The sequence below is a fragment of the Prionailurus bengalensis genome, chromosome C1, assembly GCF_016509475.1.
Source record: "Prionailurus bengalensis isolate Pbe53 chromosome C1, Fcat_Pben_1.1_paternal_pri, whole genome shotgun sequence".
NCBI lineage: Eukaryota > Metazoa > Chordata > Mammalia > Carnivora > Felidae > Prionailurus > Prionailurus bengalensis.
The window spans coordinates 6,985,538-7,004,646 of record NC_057345.1 but is presented as its reverse complement, the minus strand read 5'-3'; the positions used below and the strand labels follow the sequence as shown (position 1 = coordinate 7,004,646).

Here is a 19,109-nt window from a genome sequence, read left to right as displayed (position 1 = left end):
TCCTCCCGAGCAGCCCAATGAGCGTCCCCGCGCGCGCCCCAGCACCATCCCCGTACGCGGGAGGTCCCGCCCCACGGGCCGGTTTAACCACTGAGCGTGCCCGCACACGCCGGGGCCCCGCCCCGCCTCCAGGCCCCGCCCCCGGCGCCGGCCCTCCTCCCCTCCCCCCCACCCCCGAGGCCTTGCGGTGGCCGCGCCTCCGCCGCCCGTGAGGAGCCAGATGCCGCCCCCTCCGCCGGTCCCTCCCCCGGCGGCCTGGCGCCTCCCTCCCTCCCCGCCGCGGTGACTCACGGAGCGGGAGGCGGAGGCTCTGGCGGCCGCTCCCGCTGCTGCTGCTGCTGCTGCCGCTGCCGCTGCCGCTGCCGCTGCTGCTGCCGCCGCGGCTGCTCCGGCTGAGCGCGCCCCGGAACAGGCCGCCGCGCGCCGTGCACGGACCCGCAGCCCCCGCCGGCCCGGCCGGGTCGGGCGGCTCAGGTAAGCGCCGAGGCCGGCCCGCGCCCGCAGCGCCCGGGCCCGCGCCGCGCCGGGGCTCGGGGGAGCCTCCGGCCCTTTGTCTCCCGGGGAGGGGCCGCGGAGGGCGCCCCCGACCCCTCTCGGACCCCCCGGCTGGCCCCCGGCGCGGCGCCCTGGTCTGGGCCGGGCCTCCTCGCCCCGCCGGGTCGCCGCTGCCTCCCCGCCGCTCGCCGCCCGCGACCCCGCCGCAGACCACCCTCCAGCCGTCCTCACCTCCGCCCAGGGGTCGCCTCCACAGGTGTCCGAGCCACCCACTCTGTTGTTCACCCCACCGCGTCGGCGTGGGTGTCACCGGCTGTCAGCACTCGGGTCCCGCGCCCTCCTGACCCTCCCCTCACCTGCTCCCCACGCTCAGCATCCCGACCCCCTGTACAGAGCCCCTCCATATTTCCCCAAACTAAATGCTGCTGAGGTCTGGCCCCTGGACCGCCCTTCCTCTCTCTGTCTCTGTCTCTCTCGCGCGCGTGTGACTGGGCTGTTTCCTCGTTCCACCTCTCCCGGGGAGTGTTCCTGGACGGTGCACAGTGTAGGCACACGTTTCACCTGTCTGGCGGGTGTCTATACATACGTGAGCCTGCAAAATGAACCACTGGGAGCCCCAAACTGCACTTGTCACCTCCTTTTCATCACCCCCACCCAGCCACCTTCCTTATTCTTGGACCTGGTAACCAAGGCACATAGGATAGGTCTGGACACCCAACCTCGGTGAGGCCCCACACGCCTCCCTCTCTCTTGTGTGCTGACCTTGTCTGAGCAGGTACCTGCTGTGCAGTTAGCCCCTGGGAAGGCCGAGGAGGCTTGTGCTGGCAGCAAATGAAGAGTTTTATGAATAATGAGATCTGTGGCTTGCAGCACCTCCTATCTGAGAATCTAAGCATGCTCTGGCTGTTAATTATTTTGTCTCCTGTCACTCACACAACTTAGGGAAGTGTGCCTGGCCGACTGCTGGGTAAATTGAGGCACAGGGTGTGTCAGGAAGGGACCTGGAGGCAAGTCAGAGTTTGTCCTGAGGTTTTGTTCCCAAGTGCCTTGCGTCTTAGCTCCCTGGGACAAGTACTGAGCTCTTTCTTGTTCCTGACTTTAGACCCTGAGTGATACTCGTCTTTGGGGCCATTAAAGTGTTTTCTCTGACTTCAAGCAGCACTTTGAATCATTAAAAAAAAAAAAAAAAAAAAGGTGCAAGCTGTTGAATGTCAGTGTGAGTTTCATGGTTTCCTGATGGAGTTAGTGGGGCTTGTAAATACAAGTTGCCTCTGTAGGATGGAGATTCGTCTGTTCAGCAGTGAGTGCTCCCTATGTGACAGGCACCATGACAAACGGTGGGGCTACAGGGGTGCGCGTAGACATAGCCCCCGCCCTCCCATAGCTGGCGTTCTAAAGAGGGAGGAGTAAACAAATAAGCAGACAAAATCATTTCAGTGGTGCTGAGTGCTATGAAGAACCAGTTTGGATTTTATTCCAAGCGCAGTTAGAAGCTATTAGAGGATTTTCAGCAGAGAGCTGATAAGATCTAAGTTTTCCAAGATTGCTCTGGCTGCTGTGTAGAGATCGGATTGTGAGGGGCAAAGGCAGAAGCAGGGATACTGGTCAGGAGGTAGACTCCTGCAGCTTCCGGGCGAGAGATGATGGGGGCTTGGAGGACCAGGATGGTAGCAGTAAAAGTGAAGGGGTGAAATCAGTCTCCTCCCTCCCCCTCCCGCAGGAGAGCTGAGAGCTATAAAGCAAAACTTCCGGGGAACGCCGATTCAGATTCCCATGCCTAGCAGATAAGTTTTGGATTATACTCAGGTCTGGCTCAGCAAACCTTACTCAGCACCTGTCGTGAGCCAGGTACTGCGCTAAGACTCCAGGGATACAGACGTGAACCGGGTGGAGAGGGAGTGTTCTCCACATTACAGCGACATGCTCACAGAGGGATCACCCCCTTCTTGACAGAAGAGGATTTGTGGGTTTAAAAACCAGTTAGAGGGGCGCCTGGGGGGCTCAGTCGGTTGAGCGTCCGACATCAGCTCAGGTCATGATCTCACGGTCCATGAGTTCGAGCCCCGCATCAGGCCCTGTGCCGACAGCTCAGAGCCTGGAGCCTGCTTTGGATTCTGTGTCTCCCTCTTTCTCTGCCCCTCCCCTGCTCACACTCTGTGTCTCTCTCTCTCTCAAAAATAAACATGAAAAGAAAATTTTTTTTTAATTGAAAAATAAAACAACAGAGGTGGAGGGGGCTCCACCAGTGGGCTTCGTTCCCGTCTCGGGCTGCACTATTTAAATGGGAGCATTATTATTACCTTGCCGGTGCTGTAAAATGTTGCTCAGGGAGACTGGGACTGTTCTCAGTCTCAGTTGCGAGATCAACTCAGTGGCCATGCTCTTGAACTGTTAACCAGAATAAAACTTGATCTCTTTGCCCATCCAAATCTGTGCTGTCAGAACATGTCCGAGCTAGAGGACCTTGGGAGTTGTGTAGGCCAGCGCACCCCCCCCCCGCCCTTTGACCCCCCCCCCCCCGCCTTTCCTGGTTGGGTATCTATGGCCCCTAGAGGCTAAGTAACTCTTGAAATCCCATAGCAGTTTGTACATTTTTTAATGGTACCCGTCACTTCCTACCTGTTTTGGTTCCAAGGGTACCTGCGTGACTCTAAGCTTTCTGAGGCCAGGATCTCTGGGGGATTCATCTTTGCATCCCTCACCACGTCAAGATCAGTGTCCTGCACAAAAAGTAAACTCATGCAGTATCGGTTGACTTGCTTGGGTGTCCCAGCACCTAAAACCGGGACCCGGGAACCCTGTCCCTGTCTTGACATCAGACCACACTTCCTTGCAGATCCCTCCTCATCCAGGGTGCAGGAAAGGGGTATGGCCAGCAGTGTCCATGTCACTGAGCTCACAGAACAGGGCAGCCCTTCCCTGATGGATCCGCTCTCTCTCCAGCCCTGCCTACAGAGAACAGCTGTGGAGGGTGCTGACTGAGTAGTTATTTGCCACCCAGCAAATATGAAGTGTAGCTCTTAATTAGACCATGGACTTTGTACCGAGACTATCTGGGTTTGGATCTTGGTTTCTTTCATCATGAGCTGCGCGATCTTCAGCAAGTAATGTAACCTCTCTGTGCCTCAGTTTCCCCATCTGTAAAATAATAATACTTCAGGGAGTTGTTGGGAGCATTAAATCAGGTAATACCTATTGTGGGCTTTTTTTTAAAATTTTTAATTTAATTTTATTAAAAACTTTCTTTTAATGTTTATTTTTTAGAGAGAGAGAGACAGAGTGCGAGTGGTGAGGGGCAGAGAGAGAGGGAGACACCGAATCTGAAGCAGGCTCCACGCTCTGAGCTGTCAGCGCAGGGCCCAAGGTTGGGTTTGAACTCACAAACTGTGAGATCATGACCTGAGCTGAAGTCAGACGCTTAACCGACTGAGCCACCCAAGTGCCCCTCCGCGCCCCCCCCGCCACGCTGTGGGTTTTTTTAGAGTTTATTTATTTATTTTTTGAGAGAGAGAGCACGAGTGGGGGAGAGGCAGAGAGAGAGGATCCCAAGCAGGCTCCACACCGTTAGTGCAGGGCCAGATGTGGGACTCGAACCCACGAACCATGAGATTATGACCTGAGCTGAAATCGAGAGTCAGACACTTAACCAACTGAGCCACCCAGACGCCCCAGGGTGTAATACCTGTAAGATGCTTAGAACAGCACTGAGCACTTGTATGCGCTTGAAGTAGTGGTTACTAGTTCACTGTTATTTATTTATCTGTTTCTTATCTGCCACCAGAATTTAAGCTCTTTTCGGGTAGAGATTTTGCCCCCCCCTTTTTTTTTTTTTTTTGGTTTACTGTTGTAGTCCAGTGCCTAAACTTTGTAGGCACGCAGTAAACATTTGTTAAACTGAATGACTTATCGAACAGCTGTTGTGTGCCAGGCACTGTTGTGGGTGCCGGGGATACAGCTAAGAACAAGACGGCCAAGATGCATGGTCCAACGGAGTTTGTATTCTGGCGGGAGAGACGGGCAGAGGTGGACCAGATCACGCAGGATGGTGAAAAGAGATACAGGGCGAATGAAACAGGGCACTAAGATGGAGATAACCGGGATAAGGGTCAGGGGCTCTAGCTAGCTCTCAGGAGGTGACTTTGAATGGGGACCCAGATGACGGGCAGAGAGGACAGCAGGAGCCACAAGCCCAGTGGGACTGGAATGTGGTGAGTGAGGAGTTGATAGGGGCCGGATCTGCGGCCACGGTGAGGAGTTTGGATTTTACTCCTCGATTCTGCACAGTAGGAATCCATCCGTGCTAGGAGAAAGAGCAGGATGCTAGGAGACCAGTGAATCGGCTCTCCTCATCCTGAGAAGGCTTTTGGAGGCCAGCAGGCTCGTAGTGTTGAGTTTATTCCCATCAGGTTCCTCATGTCTCTGGCCTAGGTCCCCAGGGGACGTGGGAGCCATCGCCTAGATTAACGAAGGCCCAGATGTGTGTCTCTGTGTCCTGCACACTCCGGTGAGCCTGCTTTTCCCCCTGAGATCGAGGGTTCTCAGTTTCTTGAATGGAATGAATGAGCATCGCCGGCCCTTAGCATCTTGCCCTGTATAGCGCCATGGCCTGTGTCCTCTGCTCCTGTCTGCATGAGTTAGAGCTTCTTATGTTGGTAGTGTCACTAACGTAACATTGGAGCTTTGCCACACACATATGTGTCACAGCGTCTTTGTTGGGGGTATACAGGGATTGACCGGGTAGCTTTCCTCCCCCGCCCCCCACCCCTCCACCCTTCTCTTCCAGTCCCCGCTGAGGATCACCAGGCCCTCTGTAGAGGGTCAGGCCACACTGTCACCTCTGACGCCTCCTGTTTGATCACTTGATCGGGGACGCGGTGGTACCTAGAAAGCCTTGGCCGTCTTTGGTCTGGGCTGAGTGGAGTTGGGAAGCTTAGCAGAGCACTCAGAAATGGCATTTAAAACCCAGGGGTCCAGCTCGCCAGGAATCCGGAGCTGGCCTCTTTAGCCTGGGTGCTGTGGCAGCTTCTCAGACCCTCACTCGGGCATCCCCCCTTGTCAGGTGGTGTTCACAGTGCCACTTGCTCCGCTGACCTTGAGAGGTCAACACGAGTTAGTAGGGGGAATCCAAACTTGGTGTTGCAAGTCACTTTCAGGCTCCTGGGACATTTTATTGGCGGAATCCAAAATGCCTGTTAGTCATACGTCATCTGTAGCCTTGGAAAAACTAAACCCAGAGTGGGTACAACCCTTTTCCCAAGTCACTTTTTTTTTTTTTCAACGAGAGTGACACGTGCTCATTTAGGAAATGGATGGAAGTGCCGTCCTACGTCCACTGTCTCACTTAACCCTCGGCCTACTTTCTGAGATAACGCACTTAGTACCATTTGACATACTCAGGAGCTGAGGCCCGGAAGGGTTAAGTAACTTGCTGGAGATCCAGCTAATCGGGAACAGAGTCGGGATTCAAACCCAGGCAGTGTGTCTTCTGAGCACAAGCTCAGAGCCCCATGTGAGATACTGTTTCTCAGCAGAAACAACAGAGAAGGAAAAAAAAAAAAAATCTCTTCAGCCCAGCGTGGGTGACTGTTAGGGTGGCCAGAGTTAGCTCACTGGCTGCTGCAAAGATTTTGAATCCTACACCCTTTCCCTGTCTCATCTGACCTTGGGCAAGCTAATTAACCTCCCTTTGCCTTACTTTCCCCAACTGTAAATGGGGATAATGATACTTACACCTTCATAGCTCCCAGGGGCATTGTGATGTTTGAGCCAAAGTGCTTTTGAACTTCTTTTATGAAAGGGCACCGAGCACCAATTGCTGTTACACTTGGTTATTAAAGACCTATTAGTTCCTGATCCTCCAGGAAGCCTCGTTAAAAGGGGAAGACAACAGTCCACAGAGGGAGAGGTGTCCTTCCAATGGTGGGCACGGCCGGACCAAAGCATCAGTCCTGGTTTCTTAGGGACTGAGGATCATGAATGTTTCTCCGTTTTTCCTGGTTGTGTTGTATCGTATAAGCTTCTGTAAGCAGATCTGTACACGGTGCATCGCGGCACAATCGAGGGCTGCTGATGGCAAGGCAGAGAAGGGGGTTAAAGGGCTTGGTTTCTAATCCTGGCTATGATGTCTTTATGAGATGAGCCAAGAACACAGAGATACCAAGAAGTGATGGCTGTCTTCCATTCGTCTTTCCTTCCTACCCTCTTTCCTTCTGATGATTCACTGATTCAATTAATAAATATTTATTGAGCTTTTATTATGATCTGGGTCCCATGGTAGGCACTGGGAATACTGTGGTGGGCAGGGTAAAAATAGTTCTTCCTCATCAAGCTTATAGTGTAAGGCCAAGAGGCTTATTATCTAGTTGGAGTCCTGTGAATCAAGAAAGAACGTGTTGGGGGCGCCTGGGTAGCTCAGTCGGTTGAGCGTCTGACTTCAGCTTAGGTCATGATCCCACAGCTCATGGGTTTGAGCCTCGCGTCGGGCTCTGTGCTGACAGCTCAGAGCCTGGAGCCTGCTTCGGATTCTGTGTCTCCCTCTCTCTCTTCCCCTACCCTGCTCATGCTCTGTCTCTCTCTTTTTCAAATATAAATAAACACTTAAAAAGAGGAAGAAGAAGAAGGTGTTGGTAAGTGTTTTGAACGCTCGGGGGAAGAGTCAGGATATAATTTCCAGGTGTACGTGTTAGCTCCCATAGACACCTGCCCTAGTGGGCATTAAGACAGAGGACTGTGTTTGTCTTCCCAGAAGAGCAAGAGAAGAATTAATAGGAAAAAAAAAAAGAGTTAATAGAATAGAGCCCTTCTGTGTCATACTTCCCAAAAGCTGCACTTGATGTGGCAGTATGAACTCATTTCCACTTAAAGCCATAACCCTTTGTTACTTGAGTTCAAGTCAGGGAGGAAGGATCGTAGGTTCCTCCCAAAGGTTTTGAATTTATGCCACCAATCTGGTGCGTTTCTTAAGAAAGACCACCAGACCTTGTCTCTCCAGAATTCTCTCCCTGCCTGTAGGTGTCCTTCTGTCAACTTTGGAAAGCAGGCTTCTGACGGCCGGTGGGCTACGGGGCCAGGGGTTTGGAGCTCTCCAGCAGGCCCGCAGGGCTCCTGAGGGAACTGATACCTGCGGTCACCTGTGTGGGGTCAGTATATGCAGAGTGGGGCCGGAGGCTTATTTCTTCCCTAAGTCTTGCCAGCTTCAGGCCTCAGGATCCCTTCAAAGAACGAGGTCAGGGAGGCCCCGCAGGTCATGGGAAAGCACACAGTGTTCTTCCTCTGTCCCTCCGGCAGGGCTGGGGTGGAGAGGGCAAAGGGCTGACAGAGGCATCTGCCCATATCCAGAGTGGGAGAAGGACCCAGGACAGCATACTCCCGGGTGATGTTACTTTCACCCAGACCCTGACCTGTCCCTGCCTTCCTGGAGCTAATCAGCTGCCCGTTCAGTCTGGGGCTCCTAATCACTTGCTGTCGGATCAGGAGGAAATGGCTGGCGAGGAGGCCTGGTCGCTCAAACCACCCCCCGCCCCCCTCCCCGCCCCGACCTCTTTAAGTGTGCTTGGAGCCCACAGTGACACTGGTTCAGCTGGGGAATGTGACCCACTTCCATGTCCCCTCCCACGTGGAGAGCTGGGTGGGAGGCTTTTGGAGACCAGCTCCAATTAAGGTTTTTTCAGGCCTGAGTATCTCCTGAGTGTCCCACCCACATGTTTCCTGCTGCTGGAACCCTGTGGTCCATGCCCCTGAGCTGAATAACAGCTCCAAGACAGATGAAGTCACCGCCTCGTCATCCCGCAGTCCTGGATTCTGCAGGCAGGGCTTCCTGTGGGGATCAGGATCCCCGTGGGTTCAGACACCTTTCGTGATGGGGTTCTTTCTGCTAAATCATCAGGCAAACCAGAGACCCCATTTCCGAGGACATGGGTTAGCCCTGACACCCCCCACCCCTAGCCCCTGCCCAGACCAGGGCCCCACGGCCCCCTGCCCCGGGCTGCCCGGCTTCCCACAGACTCCTCCCCACCATCATCCCTCACAGAATGTTCTTCTGCTGCGGAATACGAACTGAAACACGTTTTGGACCTTCTAGGTTTCTTCTCTTTTCTTCAGGTAGAAAACATTTGAATGATTTTCACTTTGTAATTTTGTTTCTCAGGTGGGGGTAGGGATGGGGAGTGGAAGAAGGCTGATTTGTAGCCATGAAGATGTGAATACTACCAAGATGACTGGGGATTTTAAGTCGGTAAAGTGGTAGTTCCGAGCCCCTGAATGATCCAATGTTTTTTGTTTTGTTTTTTTTAGTTTATTTATTTATTTTGAGAGAGAGAGAGAGAGAGAGAGAGAGAGAGCAGGGGAGGGGCAGAGAGAGGGGGGACAGAGGATCCAAAGCAGGCTCTGCACCGACCGCAGAGAGCCCGATGTGAGGCTTGAACTCACACATCGTGAGATCATGACCTGAGCCCAAGTTGGACGCTTAATCGACTGAGCCCCCCCCCCCCCCCCCCGCCCCAGGCGCCCCTACAATCTTATTTACAAAGGTCGGAGCAAAAGGTGGAAGGGAAACTGCCAAGGTCAGCTCGGGGAGGCAGTGGTCTCAGACCCATGTGAGTGCCATCGCTGAGCGTGCGTTCAGCTTCCTGACTGAGGCAGAGGGTGTGTCACCCCCCCCCCCCCCCGGTCGGTCCCCGCTGTGGGCACTGCCCGGTGGCCTCTTCAGGCACGTGGCATTCCTCTGGCCGACCACTGGAGTTGCAGGAAGATGGGGAGCAGTGGTTTTTAGGAGGACACGGTGGGGCCTCTAAGCCCGGAGGCCGGCTGTGGGGTGTCTCTCCGGGGGCCTGGCTCTGCTCTCCTGCACGGAGCAGCCTTCTGGAGCTTATGGTAGAGCAGAGTCTGGCCGAAGTCCTTTATCCCTCGTGCCCCTCGCCTCACGTTCGTGGAGGTGGTGGCCCCCGCCTTCGGTCTCCGAGGGAGAGAAGAGGTTTGTGAGGCCTGACAGCTGGGACAGGGGAGCTCGGATGCTCAACACCAGGTACTTCCCGGGCCAGCCGGACCACCCAGAGGAAGAGCTGTCTTTTCTTGTCCTCTTTCGACCCCATTTCACCTCCTTTAACAGAATATCACTCACTTCTTTTGGACTGGGTAATCTAGACAGAGTACAGAATTCAGAAGCCTCTGTGGTGAAAGCCTAGTCTGCCTTCCCGCCTGGAGTCCCAGCCCCAGAAGAGACCAGTGTCAGCCAGTGTCCTGTGCATCTTAACCAGAGACACTCTACACGTGTACAAATGTACCATGCACACGTGTGATCACACACATGCCTGACAGGCCCTGGTTTTTCCCACTGAGATACACAGCATTCTGCACCTTACTCCACACTAAATCCTGCAACTGGGGCACCTGGCCGGCTCAGTCGGAAGAGCGTGCAAGTCTTGATCTCTCGGTCGTGAGTTCGAGCCCCGCACTGCGTGTAGAGATTACTTAAAGGAATAAATAAATAAAAACTTCAAAAAAAAAAAATACTGGAGCTCATTCTATACCAACACCATCATCGTTACATCAAGCTACTACCTCTCAAGCACTACCTGTGTGCTGAATATTGCTCTATCTGCCCAACCCTAAGATCAAGAGTCTCATGCTCTACCAGCTGAGCCAGCCAGGCGCCCCATGTGTGCTACATATTGTTAAAAGGGCTTTACTTATATTACTCACTCACTCCTCACAGAAATCCTGTGAACTAAGTACTGTTATTGTCCACAGTTTTGCAGACGAGTAAACTGAGGCACAGAGAAGTTAAATTACTTGTCTAAGGTCATGGAGAACTATCACCCATTTTAATGGTTCCGTGGCATTCTTCTGATTGGTCGTATTTTAATTTCTTAAAACCAGTCTCCTATTGGTGAGCATTTACATTTTCTGTCTTTTGTTACTATTAACAAGGAATATCTTTTTTTTTTTTTTTTAATATTTACTTATTTCTGGGAGAGTGCAAGTGGGGGAAGGGGCGAAGAGAGGAGGACAGAGGATCCAAAGCGGGCTCTGCATTGACAGACGGACAGCAGAGAGCCCAATGTGGGGCTCAAACTCACGAACTGCGAGATCATGACCTGAGCCAAAGTCATGTTCAACCGACTGAGCCACCCAGGTGCCCCAACAAGGAATATTCTTTTTTTTTTTTAAGTTGTTTTTAATCTTTGTTTATTTTTGAGAGAGAGAGAGCGCACTAGCAGCGGAGGGGCAGAGAGAGAGGGAGACACAGAATCTGAAGCAGGCTCCAGGCTCTGACCTATCAGCACAGAGCCTGTTGCGGGGCTCGAACCCATGAACCACAAGTTCATGACCTAAGCTGAAGTCAATGCTTAACTGACTGAGCCCCCAGGCGCCCCAGGGAATATTCTTATACACATATTTTTATGGGTTTGTCTAAGGGTGTCCAGAGGACAAGTTCTAGCTGAGTTGCTAGAGCAAAGGGTGCATCTGATCAGATTTTCAGTATTGACAGATGCCCTCCATGGAGACGGTAACATTTTATATGCCCATTAAAATTGTACAAGAATACCTATTTCCCCCATCCCGTGGCAGAAGTTGTCAAACTTTTTTGATTGTTCCTAACCTGATAAGTTAGAGGTGGTATATCATTAAAAAAATTTTTTTTTTTTAACATTTATTTATTATTGAGAGACAGAGAAAGACAGAGCATGAGCAGGGGAGGGGCAGAGAGAGAGGAGACACAGAATCCGAAGCAGGCTCCAGGCTCTGAGCTGTCAGCACAGAGCCCAACGCGGGGCTCGAACTCACGAACCGTGAGATCATGACCTGAGCCGAAGTCGGATGCTTAACCAACTGAGCCACCCAGGCGCCCCAAGAGGTGGTATATCATTATAATTTTAATTTGCGTTTTCCTTATGAGGAAAGAAGGGACTTTTTCATTTCATAGCTTTAAGAGCCATTTATGAATAACGTGTTATATTGTTTGCCCATTTCTTTCTTGAGTTGGCAGTCTTTTATTATTGATCTACAGGTGTTCTTTATATATTAAAAAGTTTGTCCTATGGCTGGACTAAATAATCAAAAGAATAATTACACATATTTCAACAATTTGTCATTATTCTCTTGATTATATCTTTCTATGCAGAGTTTTGATTTTTGTATGATCGAATTTTCAAATCTTTAATTTTTTTTTTCAACGTTTTTTTATTTATTTTTGGGACAGAGAGAGACAGAGCATAAACGGGGGAAGGGCAGAGAGAGAGGGAGACACAGAATCGGAAACAGGCTCCAGGCTCTGAGCCGTCAGCCCAGAGCCTGACGCGGGGCTCGAACTCACGGACCGCGAGATCGTGACCTGGCTGAAGTCAGACGCTTAACCGACTGCGCCACCCAGGGGCCCCTCAAATCTTTCATAATGTTTAGGTTTCATTTAATATTATTTTCTTCTCTCACCGTTTTCTTTTCCCGTGTTTTCACACAATATGCCTACTCTCTATTTTAGATATTTAAAGCTTTGCTCCATGACCAGTGGATCAAACCCAGAGGCACCAGAAACGGGGTAAGCCGGCATTGTGTGCCTCCGTAGAGCACTGGCAACATCGGCTCTGATAGCTTCTTGCCAAACGGTTAGCCTTATTCTAATTCTAGGGAACAGTTGGGCAAATCCAGATTGTGGGATGCCCTAAAGACAACATTTCCTGGACTCTAAACAATGTTCATGGCATGACAGACAAGGAGAAGCTGGTGAACCATTCCAGGCGAAGGGAGTTGAAAGAGCAGGGCATCAGATGCACCTGTGATTCCTCCATTGGATCCTGGATGGAAAACCAGTGCCAGCCAGGGCACCTGGCCGGCTCAGTTGGTGGAGCGCACAGCTCTTGATCTTGAAGTTGTGAGTTTGATCCCCACACTGGGTGTAGAGATGACTTAAAAATAAAATCTTGAGGGCGTAGCTGGGTGGCTCAGTCGGTTGAGCGTCCGATTCTTGATTTCAGCTCGGGTCATGATCTTGCGGTTCGTGAGTTCGAGCCCCTCATTGGGCTCTGCACTGGCAGCGAGGAGCCTGCTTGGGATTCGCTCTCTCCCTCCCTGTCTCTCTCTCTTTCTCTCTCTGCCCCTCCCTTGCTCATGTTCTCTCTCTCTCTCTCTCTTTCTCAAAATAAAGAAATGTATTTAAAATAAATAAATAATAAAATCTTGGCAGAAGAGGGAGGAAAGAAAGCGGAAGGAAGGAAGAAAAACAGTGATGGCCAAAGTGAGGGTCAGGGGAGCCGAGGAAACTGGAACATGGGTGTACATGAGAGAATACTACTGGGTCGATATTATGTTCCTTGGGGGTTCCTGGGTCCTGGTTATATGGAGGAGGATGGCCTTAGGAGACAGCCATGAGACATTTAGCCAAGTGTCGTGATATCTGCAACTTACTTTCAAATGGCTCAGGAAGAAGACCATCCCTGTACACCCACAACACGGAGAAGCGTGAAACAAACGTGGCGAATGGTAACGAGTGGTGTCTCTCGGGGCAGGTTTTGGGATGTTCCCTGTGCTATTTCTTTCAGCTTTTTTGAAACTTTTCACCAGAAAAAGGTGAGGAGAAAAAACCCCCAACTTTGTTCCATCTGGAATCTATTTTGGTTCGGTTCCCTTGGCTTTGCCTGGCTCTCCTGGGTTATCGTCCTGGATTTCTGGCTTCTTTGCCCTTCTTTTCCAGGATGCACAGTTGTCTGTTTCTCTTTCTCTTAGGATCCTCCCTTTTAGGTGAGTTATTCTTTTCTGGACTTGGAAATTTTTATGACCTAGGATCTTTCTGGCAGGCTTACGTGATTCTAGAAGCAGGTGGGCAGCAGCGTGCACGGGTGCCTGTATTCTTGTTTCGTTTCTACATTGCTCCAAGTAAATTTGCAAGGAAGTTTAGTTCTCTGAGACTGAAAGCCTTAATCCTCGGGGATACCATCAAATGAGTACGTAGCATCATTAACCTTTCTCTCAGCGAAACTTGAGAGAAGCTTTTTCTTCTCAGCCGAGAGTTTTTCAAGAGGTCAGCTTCTGCTTGCGTTATGTGGCTGTGGGCTTGTAAAAGAGTCTTGTGTTTCATTTTACGAAACGTGACGGTCTTAGGTGAGTGAGCTGGCCTGTAAAACCAGGAGCCTTTTTGCCAGGGGAGTGGTAACGAGCCAGTTTTGCTGGGAGCTTCTGCTCCTCGTCCGTGGCTTGGTGACTAATGGTTTTGTGGCTTTGGGAACGAAGGGTGTCATTACAAACGGATGATGGGGATTTGGCTGCTAAACCGGATTATCCGGGTGTGCCTGGTCTGGGCGTTGATGCCTACACCCGTTGGGAATGGGGACAGTTTCTTTTTCAGAAACATGGACCCCAGCAGCCTCCGATCCATTTCGGTCCACTCTTCTGAGCTTCTGCATGGTGGCCTTGGCCCTGAGCAAACCCTCTAGGTGACTGTGGGTGGACTCCTGTTGCGTCAGGTGGTTTGTCTTCCCACCTCCTGGGAGCGCGTGTATTTTCCCTGGAAATGCCTTGCCTCTCCGTGGTTGCCCTCAGGCTGGAGTTTTGTGGCCCACTTGAAGTCCTTATCTTCATATTGCACCCCCCCCACACACACTCCCCGGCGAGTTGATGGAATAAACGCATGTGGGTTCTGGAGTTGTCTTTGTTTAAAATATTTTTGTTTTTTTGAGTATCAGCTTGTCCAACAATTAGAGAGGGAGGAAACTGAGTCTCAGCAGCCTCTTGTGGGGAGGCTTCCTCCTTCCTTGGATTATTTTATTGTTCAGAGGTAGCCGGGGGGGAAAGGAGAGGGAAGGTCACCGCCTGCGGAATAGAGCAGCAGTTACCCAAACAAACAGAGTGGCTCCCGGGATGTGTGGGTATCATGAACCCTTGCAATTTGTAGCAATGGTATGTGCATGGTTTTGAGGCAAACAAACATACCTATACTTTATGCAAATGAGCACACACCTATGTGGAAAACCTACAGGAAAGAGGAGGCAGTGATCCTCAACCTTATTTTCTGGAGAGTTTATAGGAAGAATTTCCACCCAGGAGGCCATGCCCGGAGCCTGCCAGCTAGATCCCGAGGATAGTCGTCTCCAGAGCTGGCTGGTGAGGAGGGGGCCGGCTCTGGAAGCCAGGAGGCTGCCAGCCTGCCGCCTCTGGGGGCACAACTAGGGGGACTGAGCCCCCGCCCTGCAGGCCACCCCATTGATTTAATGACCTAATTCTCCCAACAGGAAGTTGGAGGCCTTCCTGGCCCTGGGATTCTGAGGGGATGCAGTGAACTCATTCAGGAAGCTGATTTATTTGAACCAATTATAAGAGACTTTAATGGAGGGAAGAGATGGAGAGCGGAGGCAAAGGGAGCAGAGTGGGAGAGGGTGGCGCCCCGGGGAGGGAGAGGGCAGCCGGGGCCATGCTCGGGCCTGCCTCTTACAACAAGGCTTGTCCCTACCCTAACGAGGGGGGCATAAACGTGTCCATATATTTCTGCGCGAGGGGACCCCGTGCAGCTCTTGATAAATAAACAGCACTGTCAGTTTTTCCCTTTCTATTTAAAAAATTTGGGGGGGGGGCGCCTGGGTGGCTCAGTCGGTTGAGTGTCTGACTTCCGCTCAGGTCATGATCTCACGGTCCGTGAGTTCGAGCCCCGCGCCGGGCTCTGTGCTGGCAGCTCGGAGCCTGGAGCCTGCTTTGGATTCTGTGTCTCCCTCTCTCTCTCTGCCCCTCTCCCGCTCATGCTCTGTCTCTCTCTCTCTCTCTCTCTCTCTCTCTCTCTCTCTCTGTGTCAAAAATAAACTTAAAAAAAAATTTTTTTTTTAAATTTTAAAGTTGAAAATTTCCCAACTTAATTAAATATCTAAAATGGTGACTCTGCAAAAGTCGACATAGCTGTGGGCCGTGAGGTTGACGGGGCTTCCATGGGTTGAAATCCTGGCCTCCTTCTCTGGCGGTTGACACGAGGGCCGTGAAGCCTCCCTGCCAGGCCCCAGCTCTGTCCCTCAGAAGACTGACCGGCCATCAAAGTGAGCTTTCCCCGGTGAAGGGGGGGCAGCGTGGTCAGCAAGCGGGGGCGGGGGGCACCTGAGATGTTGATCAAGGTCACAGGAGAGAAGAAGGGTCCTGCCTTCCGTCGGCAGCTTGCAGGGGGCGGCTTCCAACACTGCCAGGTGCTCGGCCCGCAGCGAGGGTCATCCGGCCTGGGAGACCTGGTGCCCAGGAGCGGGGCGAGTGTGCCCGCACCCGTGTGAGAACTGAAGCTTCCAGCTCCTACGTTCACTTATAAATAGACATTACCCACCCCCTGGAACCTGCCGGAGGCCGAGGGTCACGAATCTGACTGAATCAGAGGAAGATCCGGAGCGAGGTTTTGTAGGCGCTCTGGTTCCTGACTTCAGGTCTCCGGCTCCGGCTTGGCCAGGTTTCAGGGCTCCAGCTGTTCTCTGGGAAGAAAAAAGAATCTTTTAAAATTAGGTCAAAAGATGCCTTTTCCCTTCTGTCCTCATTCCCCTATTGTGCGAAGAGAAAACCACCACCACCACCTGCATATCCCTGGGTCAGAACCACAGCCTAGTGACTGAGGAGTGTGCCCCCTGCAGCTGCAGAAACTTCCTGGGGTTGTGGCCCCGCATTCCCTTCCTGTTTGCATTGTTCTCAGCTGAACCTCGAGAGGCTGTCAGAGCAGGCCTGCCAGGTACTCTTTCTTAGCCATAAAAAGGGGGGTTTCACTCGGCGCAGGACTTGAAGAGACCACAGTCTCTGAGTAACTTTTTTTTTTTTTTAATCAGTCAGGCCGAAATATAGGAGACATTTTTAAGCCAGAATTTCTAAACAGATGCCTTATATCAGTGCAGTCACACCAACATTCTATGGCATATACACACAGGCCCCTTCCATCCCTCCATGTCTCAGATTCCCCGAGGTGAGGGCCTTGAGGCTGGGGCCTCCTTTGCTGTTCCCAAGTGAATCCCGGGCGGCACCATTGAATCTGTCCAGACTCTTCAGCACACAGCCCTCAGCCTGCAGGCTCTTCGAGGGTCCACGGAAATACTGGAGACTGAAGAAAAAGCATCAGCCCCTTCTGTGAGTTGCAGAAGAATTATGTGTGGTGAGACGTGTGGGTTCATTTTAATGTCTCTGTAGAAGGCCGCTTCCAGTCTGGAGGTGGGGACAGCGGGGGGCTGTGCTGGGGGCGGCGACAGGCGGCGCTGTGAGCTGAGAAACCTGGGCAGGTGTGCAAACACAGGCCTCAGGGCAGCCCAGAGCAGAGAACAGCACTCTTCCGGAAAGGGCATTCCGGGCCAAGGGACCGGCGGCTGCTGAGGCCCAGAGGTGTCGAAGGGGCCCGGTGAGGCTGATAACTCCTGGGTGGCCCTGAGTGGACGTGGGGGCTCCAGAGTGCCTTGTGAGGGGCTGCCACGGGCATCCTAGGGTGTTCGGCATCATCCCTGGCCCCTACCCACCAGGATCCTCCCAGTTATGACATGACGATCAGAACCATCTCCAGACATGGCCAGATGCCCCCGACCGAGGACCCCCGCTGCCCCCCCCCCCCCCCCCCCCCCCCCCGCCGTCAACCACCTGCCGCGGCCCAAGGGCGGAGTGGAGGGGGCCCTTGCTTCTCACCTCCTGTCCAGCATGCAGGTCTCCGGGGAGCTCTCTTGGGACAGGTCTGGGCCTGTCCCAAAGTCCTTTGGGTTTATACGACATGCCCGCAGGTGCCACGTGTGAGTGGCCCGCAGGCCGAGCTCTGAGGGGGAGTCATCACAGAGGGAGGAAGCACCCCCATACCCCCAAGGCCCTCCAGGTGCTTCCGAGGCCCTCCTGGGCTGCCTTCCCAGCCTAACTGTGCTTTGATGCAGTTTGATGCCTTCACCATGGTCCTCAGGACAGCTGGGCGGGGTGTCTGCGCTCTGTTTGTTGTTGGGTTGTTTTGAATCGAGTTACGTGGATTCGATTTTAATGCCGCAGGAACCTTCACCGAAGGGCCTTCATCAGAGCGGTCTGCATCTGGAACAGGATGCGGCAGCCGCGTTGGCTGAAGGGCGGGTGTTTGGAGGTGTTTGGAGGGTGAACTTCAAGAATTCAGAATCACTCCTGCTCCCATGGGCCTGCGGCCAGATAGGAGCAGGCTCATCTGTACTGGGGCCTCAGAGCCGTTCCCCACAGCAGCGGGTGGGGCCACACGCAGCTCTCGGCACATCAGGGGGCCTTCCCTGGGCACTGGCGGGGGGGGGGGGGGGGGGGGGGGGGGGGGGGGGTGGGGGGGGGGGGGGGGGGGGGGGGTGGGGGTGGGGGGGGGGGGGGGGGGGGGGGGGGGGGGTGGGGGGGGGGGGGGGCCTCGCCTCCTAAATGACCTTCTTCTTCTGCCTTGTGCCCTTATTATTACCGTATACTTATAAATTAAAACCGTTTCCTCGTGGCTTTCCAGCGTTTTCCCAATCTTGTAATCTTGATTTCCAATCTGCAGAGAAGTTGAAATAGTAGTGAACTATGCCCTTTACCTAGTTTCACCAGTGTTAACTTTTTGCCATATTTGCTCACGCCACTGTCTCTGTGCACACTCACTCACACGCACACACACACATCTTTCTCCTGAACCATTTCGGAGTAAGCGGTAAGCATTGAGACATCTCATCCTTAAACACCTCAGCCTGTATCGCTTAAGGACCAGGATATTTTCCAGCGTAACCGAGATAAAATCACGTTCAACACACACACCGTTGATGCAATACCATTATCTAATCAATAGCCCCTAGTAAATTTTCCCTAATTGCTCAATAATGACCTTGATGAATCCATTCCCCCCCCCTCTCTCCAGGATCCCATCGAGGACTATTCACCGTGTTTAGTTGTTATGCTGCATTGTCTTATTTTCCGATCAGCAGGAGTTGGGGGAGGGGTGGTGGCTGCCTTTCTTCTTCTCTGCAAAGTGGATTTTCATTTTCATTTCAGTTACAATGGCTGATGCTTCTCCCCACTCCTGAGCCCGAAGGGGCTGATAGGGTGGCAGGAACTCATGCATTCAAATCCAGGCCCTGTCACTTACTAGCTTGGTGGCCTTGAGCAGGGTACTTAACATCCCCGAGTCACAGTTGTCTTATCTATGAAATGGGAATGATTCTTACCTCACAGGCTTGTTGCAAGGACTAAAATTGAACAAGACAATGTGATGGATGTGACTGACATTGTGCCTGGCCCTTAGAGAATGTTCCAGCAACAGCAATAGGTACCATTTTTGTTCTGCCACATAGCCCGGCTTCACAGAGCAGGAAGGAGCTTTGGGTCAGGTTTGAACTTGGGTTGGCGACCTCAGGACAAATTCCTCATCCCAAGATCATCCCCTAAGAAGGATGCCGCGTCCCACAAACTCCCTGACTCGCCAGAGCTGCCATTAGACCTGTTTTGCTCAGGCTGGTGGAACAGGGTTCAAGAACGCCGAGGCTGGCTCTGAATGGAGGAAGCTGAAATGTGGGATTTATTAATTAAGGCAGTTGCTAATGAGGCCCCAGAGTCCGGGAGGTTGCAGTTTAATTACTGAGAGCAGAGCTTGTGGAAATCCTCTCTGGTGCCCCAGTTTTGATGTCGCTGAGGGTCTGAGCTGCCGCCCGGTGTGGAGACCAGGCTCA

At 52.6% G+C, this 19,109-nt stretch overlaps 1 protein-coding gene across 1 annotated transcript in view; it reads left to right on the top strand.

The window, feature by feature from the left end:
- The first annotated feature begins 227 nt into the window (after nt 1-227).
- CTNNBIP1 (catenin beta interacting protein 1) overlaps nt 228-19,109 on the top strand; it is a 53,417-nt gene continuing 34,535 nt past the window's right edge. Inside the window, exon 1 of the mRNA XM_043578490.1 lies at nt 228-474. The gene's annotated coding sequence lies outside the window, so the exon portion shown is untranslated. The remainder of the gene's footprint in view (nt 475-19,109) is intronic.